The sequence below is a fragment of the Megalops cyprinoides genome, chromosome 1 (genome assembly GCF_013368585.1).
Source record: "Megalops cyprinoides isolate fMegCyp1 chromosome 1, fMegCyp1.pri, whole genome shotgun sequence".
NCBI classification, from domain to species: Eukaryota; Metazoa; Chordata; class Actinopteri; order Elopiformes; family Megalopidae; genus Megalops; species Megalops cyprinoides.
Window position 1 is genome coordinate 72,168,923 of NC_050583.1, and position 9,034 is coordinate 72,177,956.

Consider the following 9,034-nt stretch of genomic DNA (forward strand, 5'->3'; position numbering starts at 1 on the left):
ATTTGTATCCAAGACTAATTGATTATAGCCAAGCTAACTCCCCAGGTGGCCATAGACCTATCATTATAAAAGAAATATACAGGTCCAGTCATTTTGCATCTTTTTCTCCCTCATTCCTCCACCTGCCAATAAAATCAAAGCCAACTTGTTGCTATGAATAGTTGAGTGTTCCATAAGAGAATGTAAACTACAGTAACACACTTTATTGTTATATTCTTGATCTAATTGGAAAAGATACACTACAGTTAAGGGTTGACCATTGCAATGAGCCTAGCCAGAGATGTTATGTGGACAATGTTATCTAGTTCTGCAACTCGCACTTTCCTATATTTGCTTTGAACGCATGGTGAGGGTAGCTAACCTTGTATCTAACTGTTCAAATTGCAAAGTAAGGTACCCTCACTTAGCTTTCAGACCTGTCTATGACAGGGAAATGGAATATATGATGAGACGTATATATATGTTCTCTGTATGTATGAGAGTTGTAGGGTTATAATGAACTATGCTTGGCATGAATACAAATAGGCCTAGACATTTTCATAGAAAAGTAGATGAGACAGACAAATCACATGATTTTTCTCATAAACACATGATTTTTCTCTTTTATGGTATCATAGAGAAGCTGAGGAAATCCAGCACCCAGCTAAAGCAAGATAACCTACCTCACCAGCAGATTTTGAGCAGCAGATAAAATATGACTGCAATTCAAATGAGGTCAGGCAACTGAACAGAGCATTGTCAGAGTATATTTGCAAGTATCAGGGCCCTGTGTACACTGTTGAGAAGTCTGGTTTTAGACAAATGATTGAGCAGTTAAACAGCAGATAACTTTCCCAGTCGCAACTACTTTATGAACACACAGATTCCCAGTTTGTACACAGAAACAAGAAACATAACACACAACTGACCCGTGGATAAGTAGAGCCAGAGACATTCATGGTAGTAACGTAGACATAAAAAGGCATAGAAAATGCAAAACTGGTTCATGGGCTATGATGGGCTGAAATCTGATCATTGCAGAGAGAGTCTGAGGGAGCCTCTATAGATCACTGAAGATGGATGGAAGCTGGACTCAAAGATGGCAGGAATTTCTACTGACAATGCATCAAGTAACAAGAAAGCATTTCAGAAGGACTTCATTCGGATTCTGTGTTTTGGACATAACCTATTAAAACACAGCTGAATACAGGCCAATACTCAAGGCTTTGTTCACGGTGAAATCAAGAACACTTGTTTACTATTTTGTGTGTCAAGGATTTTTTTTTTGCTGTGATATCAAAATAGTATTGAAGATTGAAATTTTTGTCAAGTAATGTACTGAAGTTCAAAAATTAGGTATTGTGACATCCCTACCACAGCAGCAGAGCAAATTTCTTTCAATTCGCTCACTAACCTGGCATCTTTATATGCTAATTCGACAAATTAAAGGTGTGCCTTGGTCCATATAAGAACAATTGTGGGAGTGGACATTAAGCGCGTTCATGGACACATAATCTCACGCTGATTTGATTTACGCTTAGATTTATGAAGACAATTAGGCGTACATGATGTTTGATAACTGACGAAAAAACTCCATACGCAAATCGTGGGCTTCTGTGTATACATGTTCCTACGGCAAGTTGTACACAAACATTGATACATATGGCCTGTAGTGTGTGAAAAAATATCATTTTTTTGCAAATGTATCAGAGGGATTTTTTTAACATTTTTACTTCCTGCGTGAAGGCAGAGGTTGTCGTGGTGTGGAGAGCCCAATGTACAATTAGCCATTATGCAAATAAAAAAACTTCTTACAACATTTGAGACTGTAATCACGTGTTTCCCAGACTCCGATCTAAAGAACCCCGTAGCAGTGCCTTAAACTCACTTTCAGGTCAAAACTAACAAATAATCTCACCTCCTCAGATGATATTTTTGATGTTATCCATGACAACTCTCAAATCAATTCTTCTGCACTTCTAAGGAGGTACAAGCCAGAAAAAACTGGGCCCCTGGTATACAAACCACACATGTGCCATGAAAAAGCATACTGTAAAAGGGAAGGCAAATGATTCTCAAAAAAGAGGCATGGAAGAAGTCTTAGGAATTACAAGCATGCCATTACATCACGTTACCATCCTTTGACCTAATTGAGGAAAATAAAAAACAATCCTAAATTTCTTTTTAATACCATGTAGTTTTTTAGTAGCTGATTAAGAGCATATCTTTAAAATAATAGTGGAAATGATTAGATGAATTTTCTACAGAAAAACTGAACAACTTAAGCACGAAAATTTGCCAGTTTTACTACAAAGGTCTGTCACCTCGTCTAAGAGGATGTGAGATCTTGAGAATTTCTCTCCCATTGAGGGAAATGAAATGGATATTCTGATTATGACATCAAAAATATTAACCCATTGAGCTGACTCAATACTAACCAATATATCCCAATATATCCCTGTCCTATGTCAGCCCATATTAGATCATTAATACTTATGTATTTATTTATTATCAGGCTGTGTGACTTAGTCCCTAAAATTAGCTTCAGTTAAGCCCCTTTTGAAGACACCAGATTTAGACCCTAATTAACCTTAAACGCAATAAGCCTTTATCGAATCTCCCTTTCCTAGCAAAATCCTTTTCTAAACTCCAGCAATGTCTTTTAGACATTTCAACCACGTTTATTTAATTGCTTAGAGAAGTTATCTGTAAACATGGAACAAGTATTCACATCATTGCTGATAAAAATACGTTTGTAAGTGAAGCCCGGTGAAGATATCTGAAAAAATTACATCTGGATTGGCTCTTTCATCTGGATGCTCAAACAGCACAGAAATCTTGTGCAACTTGTACAAAATGTTCCTTTGAAAATCCTGACGAGGGAAAAAGGTGATCATATGACATTGCTCCATTAGCTACCAATAAAAAGATTAATTTCAAACTGCTGCTCCTAACCTGTACGGCTTTAAATGGGCATGTGTCTGCCTATTAGCAAGATCTCTTAATCCCCTACAACCGTCTTAGCTTTGCTTTGTTCACAAGAAGCTGGCTTTCAAGTTGTTCTAAAAATAGGACAAACTAATACAGGTGACACAGCTTTCTCATACAAAGGCACTCTTTTAAGGAACAGCCTACCAAATAGCTAGTCCCTGCTCTAAATGGCTCAGACAAGGTTGTGTTGAATTCATGGTCATAAGTCTTAATCCTTCTGCTCACCTATTTTTGTATGCTGCCATAGTTTATCACTGCTGAGGCTACCAAGTGTTGCACTGTCTCATCACTTACTGTACACAAATTGCCTGGCTCTTTAACACTACCCACTTCCTTATCCGTCTTTCTCTCTAATGTGCTCCTGCAGCCCTGTCCCCAGTTGATCAATATTTACCCTGCCCTAAAAAAAAACAAGATATCTAGATCATCAATGCACTGGGAAACCCAGTAGGCTACCTGAGCCCACCATTTCATGCCTATGGACATTTAATGGTTTCTGAAATTAATTGATGCAAGGCACTACTGTATTGTTCATACCATTACATTGTTTTCCAGTGCCTTTTCCAGGGGCCGTGGAATATTTTTTTCCAGTTAAGTTTGACTTTCTGTTTTTTTTTTCTATTCCACCTGGAAAATGTGATTTGTAACAACTTTGCTTATATCAAATAACGTTAATAATTTTTAAAAATAATTTCCATTTAAAGTGTATGGAAATTAAAGTTCCATTTAATTTCCATACACTGATACATAAAATAGAGAATAACCATATTATTAGTATTATTGGTTAACATGTTCAGTTCTCTGCCATTTTTCTTATTAATACTAAACAGAGTCAGAAAAGTAATGGCTTAATTTATGTAGCGACACCCACACTCCTATAGGAAGTGACTATTCATTGAATAATTATGTATGACTAATAAGGGGACAGCCCTCTGTCAAACGGCCTGAGGTATGTTTTTCAGTGCGCTTGGGTACTCAGTGTTAAGTTTTTTGTTTTAGAATACAGTGGTTAAAATTAAATAGTTCATTTTGTTTGTTCATATAATAGCAACTTATGACATGATCATGATTTATGATTATGTACATCACAACATTAATAACATGAATTAAATGTAATTATGCACAAGTCCTAGTCTAGAATGTGTAAAAGCAAATGTAAAAAGAACAAACATAAAATCCATACTTGAAAATGTACCATCTTACCTGATTATCCAGCTTTTGTTGACGAATGTCTGAGTCCTCCATGTCTTCATGCAAGCAAAAGTAAAATGTTGAAGGATTTCTAGATATATTCTGAAATATGTAAGCACACTGCAATTTTTTTTACCACATTCTTACAGACAAACAGAAGTCAGACAGGCAGCCAGAATGATACTCACCACACAGTTCTATATACTTCAAACAAGAGATATACTTCTCCTCCTCATTCGTTGTCACCGCTACAGTGACATAAGGCAAAGTGGATTAAGGAGGTTAATGCTTATAAACCTGAGTCACACAGTGGCTTGCTACACAGACATTAGCTCTGCACTCATTGTTGTACAACATGAACTCAGTAAATATCTTTCTGTCTCTTTACAGTATACATATTTATTTTAATCATTTTCTCAGCAGACATTGCACTTAATTAGTGATATAAAAACACATACAATAGCGTGTATACATGTTTTACTATTATTGGTCATTAACTTTATATTCTAATCAACAATATTTTAAAAATCAGTATTATTTAAAAATCTTAAATGTTGGTAGTAATGATCGTAACCAGGAATGGCCTTGAAAATATTTTGAAATGGAATGCCATTGGCATTCTAGCACAGTGTATTAATGTTTAAAAATGGTGTTAAACAGTGCTAGTTCCAGTGCCAATATGTGGAGAACCTGCTGTTCAACAAGCTAAGACAAAACACCATTGAAATGGAGTAATCTTTCACCTCTTTCTTCTGTTATGCACTTTTCTTTTTTATAGCATGCAAATTTGGATAAAAACGTCTACCAAATGAATAAATGTAAATGTAAATTTCTAGACAAGACGTCACTCTAAATTAAATAGTAACAGAATCAGCTAGGTTACTTTACATATTTGCATAGGTAGAAAGATAACTGTCAAACAAATGAGATTACACATTAAGAGAAAACTCAATGAATCACTACTTCACCAAAAGCGATACAATAGTAAGAACCGGGATCATGGGTTTACGAGCTGTACATGTACTCTCTGCTTCCAAATCACATATTATTCTCCATGACGTCAGGTTCTGTAGTGTTATGCAATGTATCCCACAATATCCCGCTAATAATACTGCCTTGCTCAAGTCGTTGTCTTCCACAAATTAATCATAGTAGCACACTGCGTGAAAGGAGCTGGCTTGCACGGTAGGATTTGTCTGTAAGTACCGAGCTATGCTGGCTACTTAGGAAACGAGCTGTTTTATTAATTGAAAGCTTTTGTTGTCTCCCAAATCATTATAGCTGGAAACTCACCGATCTATACCGGCTAGCAAGCTGGCTGCTTCTTGAAGCTGGTAATTGCTGTCCACAACAAGTCTGTGAAAACTGACAATTATTGCTGACAACAATAAGCAGTTTACAGTTACGCTTTTTCAAAATAAGAGTCTCAAGTCTAAAGTTCAAGTCTTTTCCTAGACTGTAACAAACTGCTGTAAGAAAACAGCCAAATTCTGAACGTAACATACTGTTTTCCATTAAAACAAGACACACTGTAGAAAACAATACGTTCTGGGCAATATTTATGGGCAGCTTGCAGTTTCCCATAAAATAACTGCAATCTGGGGGTGATGTCATAATCAGCAGAGAGGCCTGGCGAATACAGAACGCTACTGTATTTCTAGAGGAGACACGCTGAACACGAAGTCGTGAGGTCAACTCTGGACTTTCTTTTAGAGGAATATCCATCTGAATCCTGCACTTTATGAGCAAATCATACGGTAAGTAGAAATACATTTTATCTGTCTGTCGATGTTTGCTTACTATCGTCATCTTTAAACAAGCTCCAACTGATCAGTAACGTAACTAAGCGAGCTTGTAGCACTCTCATGCGGTCCTCTTAACTTGCCATACTGTGACTGGAGAGTAGGCCTACAGCAGTAACGGTAACCTTTTTATTACTATTTTGTAGGTAAGGCCGATTTCCGAGTAGTTCAAATAAGTTAGTCATATTGATTTTTGTTTGTTCGGTTGGTTTGTGGCTAGAAGCGTTATTGTGTTTATAGGTTTGGGAGTTTGTCCTCTGTTTTCTGTGCATTTTCTCCCGAATGGGTAACATAACTTGTAAGACTAACTTTAGTAGCGCGAGTTAAAGCAAACTTTTGAATCATACCTTTAAAAAATATTGACAGTGACACCAACGTTACGAACGACAGTTTCTCCAGCAAGCAAGCTTGGTGAAACTCCTCTACCAGTTGGGTAACATTACAGCTTACAATAATAGATAAGACATTTGTGTTACAGTTAATGTTTTAATTAGATATTTTGTCATACGTTTGATGTGTGCGGTGCAGTTATTTATTGTCCGACGTTGCAACTGGGGCGAGAGGATTGTTCCAATAACATAACATTAACATTAGAGCTGTGATATATGGTAATTCTAATAAGTTCTGACCATACTCCTTACCTGTAGTCGGTGCACTCCACCTAGAGCTAGGTCCAGGGATATAACAATGCCACAGTGGCTGATGTCGAGAGGACCCTCACCCTACCCCTGACTCGTCGTCTAATACTGCTCAGTATGTATTCAGTTAATTGACATACTGTATATTGCATATCAGATGAGCTTTTCAAGTTATCTGTATCCCAGCAAAGCATAAATGTTCTTCCAAGTAGAGATAGTTACAAAGTCAAGATGCTTTCTGAAATTACTCTAATTTCACGTTTCAGGTGGAACAGAGCATGTGACTGTTGGATGCTGGACGATCAGCCTTGAGGGTCATGTCATATGTGAGGGCATCCCACCAACCTTTGTGACAGGGCTTGCTGCTCTGTTTTCAGTGTACTACATCTTTAACCTACAGTACCAAGAGGTGGCTGCCTGTACACTTGAATTCATTCCATTTTTTCTCACTGCCTCTCTTTTTTTCACATTCATCATGTGCATCTTAAACCCTGACTTCATGACTTGCAGACTTAAATTCTATCCAACCCCTACTCTCAGACTACTGTGTTTTTCAGACGCTTCATTGGAATCAACCCAGAAAGAGGGACAATGGCCAGTGTGGTGGAAAATTTTTGATAAAGTGTATACCCCATATGTAAATTATGAGTATTGCCACTTTCACCCGCCCCCCAGAGAAAAGCGGAGCTTGACGTGGTACGATTAAGCTTGTTACATGGTGGAAATAAGTTATTGCCAGCAAACATCATAAGCATTGCCAACAGATGTTAGCTTTTGATTTTAACCACAGTTATTGACATATTAACTGAAGTTATTGATATATTACATTAGATATTTATTTTATCTTTACTGTACATGTGGAGGTCTGGAAGTGTATAAGGAAACCAGACAATCTAATATGTTAGCCTTAAATAATATGTATTCTATTATACTTCGTATGGTAGAAAATATTGTTTGCATTAAGCACTACTACTGAAAAGTAATATGATGTGATTCTATGCCTAAATAATGCTGGGGGTTACCCTAGGTCATAAACATTGCATGTAGGCCATTGTAAGACACCGTTAGGGGGGTAATCTTGGGGGCTATTACAGGACAGTGGGTGACCTTGGAGAAGGAACACTGCCTTCAGCATTGTCCCTCCCTGGAAGTCACCCCAGAACCTTTGTGCGCTATGTTGTTGTTTCATAGTCATGCCTTCTCTTCTCCTATTGGTTCCTAGTCTACGCTTACTGTATCTTTTTTCCCTTCTCTTCTCCTATTGGTTCCTAGTCTACGCTTATTGTATCTTTTTTCCCTTCTCTTCTCCTATTGGTTTACGGTCTACGCTTATTGTATCTTTTTCCTCTGACTCATAGTCATGCCACCTTCGCTTAATGTATCTCCTCCCCTTGACTTGCCCCTACAGCATGTCAGCCTGTTTTTGCCCCTTTAACATATGCATCCCATTTTAGTTTTATATTTTCTTTTATGAGTTATACAGCTAGAAAATAACAGCTGATTGCCTGCATTGGCCTAGCTGACATCTACTGACAAAATGCTTGCAAACTGTATGTGGATTTACTGCAATTTGTCATAGTTGCCCATCATAGTAGTGCTGAGCTAATGGCCCCCCTTTGCAGGGTTTAGTTCTTCTGGCCCATCTCCTGGGCCGTGTCCAAACGGGGCCTAGTTCTTACATTAACCCTTTGTTTTAAGGCCTAACCTTGTAGCTTATGGCACATAGATATCTGTGTGCCTTTTTTACAGTCTGCAGCACCGCTGTCTGGCTAACTGAGTTATTTGACCCTTGAATAAATACAAATAATGGTGATATTCCAGGCATATATATGCTTAAAAATAAAATGAACTCTGTATTAAAATGGAAAGTGGGATGATCTTGAAGGAGGAGCCTGGGAGGAGTTGGAAGGATAGGAGGAGTGAGAGAAGGCATAAAGGATGGATGTAGGAGGAAGTGAATGGGGGAGTGATTGGGGAGTGTTTGTGAATGTATACACATCGCATATACACCTGTTGCTCCGCGGACCAACCCGGTTTACTGTATGTGATTGATCACCATATGCAATAAACCAAACAACCATGATTACATCAGACTCTGTGAGGACTTATTATTTTCTGGAAGGCATCAAAATGTGGAGGAAGACCCTCTGTCCTGCCCAGACCAGGGGGATATCCACCACACCAGCTGGGGCAAGATCGACAGGCAGAGTCGTTCAGAAGAAGTCTGTCACAGTCATTCCCCATGTCTCCACTCTTCTGAAGAACCTCATAGACTTTGAGTGGAATTTCATATAGGTCAGTGAGGGCTCTCTACCTAGGCACTTCACATCAATGCAGCCACAGTTATTTGCCATTTTTTGTCTTAAATTATGTACATGTAATCATATTCTTCTTCTCCTGCCCACTAAATATGCTACATTCCGCTTCAAAAAT